Source organism: Zootoca vivipara, chromosome 2 (genome assembly GCF_965207765.1).
Source record: "Zootoca vivipara chromosome 2, rZooViv2.hap1.1, whole genome shotgun sequence".
Classification (NCBI taxonomy): domain Eukaryota; kingdom Metazoa; phylum Chordata; class Lepidosauria; order Squamata; family Lacertidae; genus Zootoca; species Zootoca vivipara.
This window is the reverse complement of record NC_142584.1, coordinates 9,787,645-9,789,224: the sequence shown is the minus strand read 5'-3', so window position 1 is coordinate 9,789,224 and position 1,580 is coordinate 9,787,645.

The window sequence follows — 1,580 nt, the reverse complement described above, 5'->3', positions numbered from 1 at the left end:
GCCGGTATCCAGCTCTTACTGAGTCTCGTCACTGTTTCAATGGTGGTGGGGGCTAGTGAGTGGGAAACCAGGGAGCAGGGATATCTTTGGAAGAAAAAAGCCTCTTTTTCCTGGCATCCTCCCTCCACCCTAGACACCCCTTGTTGGCCGGAGATGCAGATGCTTCACCCTGTTCTAAGAGCTTTCTGGTCCTCTTCAGATTCTTTTGTTTTGTCGCTAGGTCAGATCATGGTTGGTGGCTGCTTCCAAAGAGTTGTCGTCTTAATAATAGTCCCTTTAATGGACATGGTGAATGGGAATTCTCCTTCCTGACACCCAGCTGTCTAAACCCATGTTATGGGTGGCATTTCCTACCAAAGTACACAGCCTAAGCCAAGCTTAGTGCTGGTGCATTTTTATTGTCTTATTTTGCATGGCTACTTGCAGCCATACGGGATGCGGGTGGCGCTGTGGTGTAAACCACTGAGCCTTGGGCTTGCCAATCGGAAGGTCGGCGGTTTAAATCCCCATGATGGGGTGAGCTCCCGTTGTCCGGTCCCAGCTCCTGCCCACCTAGCAGTTCAAAAGCATGTCAAAGTGCAAGTAGATAAATAGGTTCCACTCCAGCGGGAAGGTAAACGGCGTTTCCGTGCGCTGCTCTGGTTCGCCAGAAGTGGCTTAGTTATGCTGTCCACATGACCTGGAAAAAACTGTCTGCGGACAAATGTCGGCTCCCGTGGTCAGTAAAGCGAGATGAGCACCGCAACCCCAGAGTCGTTTGTGACTGGACTTAACTGTCAGGGGTCCTTTACCTTTAATTGCAGCCATTATCTCTATCTCTTACTGCACTGTTTTCTGCTACTTGAACAGGAGTGTTCAGGACCCAAAACAGTTGCTAGTGCCCCCCCCCTTTTAAATGATTTATTAACTGCTTTCCTAGCATAGTACCAACAGATCAGCTGCTGCAATAACCGAAGACAAGCGCCAAAGCAAAACTTCTTTTTGGGTGCCTTGATAATGACATCTTAGGCAGGGCTTGGTGTTGGTTGTGATTGAAGTGCCTTTTTTAGCCCAAGGTCACATCCCCTCCTGCATAATTGGCTGGGGGGTGCACACCAGTTTTGGGAAGGCCAGAGGCAAAAGGGGGCAGGAAAATGGGTGTGACTCTCTTAATCTTTCATAGGCTACATTCCGCCCATGCAAAAGTTAGAGATTTACACACACACACACACACACACCATCCAGCAAGCAAGAGGCATTGAGGAGAGTAGGCTGATGAAGAACCCCAAGGGCTATGCAGAGATACCTGGACAGACAACCACATTTCACTTCTTGGGCAGAAGTTCCCTACCCCAGTTCTAGAGGAAAAGTACATAATTGTGTTCAGAATTCAGATTCGGGGGAACAGGGGACGGGACGGGACACAACAGCTGTCCATCCCATGGAGCTGGGAGCTATGTATGAAATACCTGCAGAAATCAGAGAAGAGGTAGAATGACAGTTCCAGGACTTGGGGCATTTGGGTTCTATGCCTTTTGCGCAAGTACCAAAACCAGAAATAGGCTTCCTTACCTACTTAACCTGGGAGTAAAGTCTGTTGA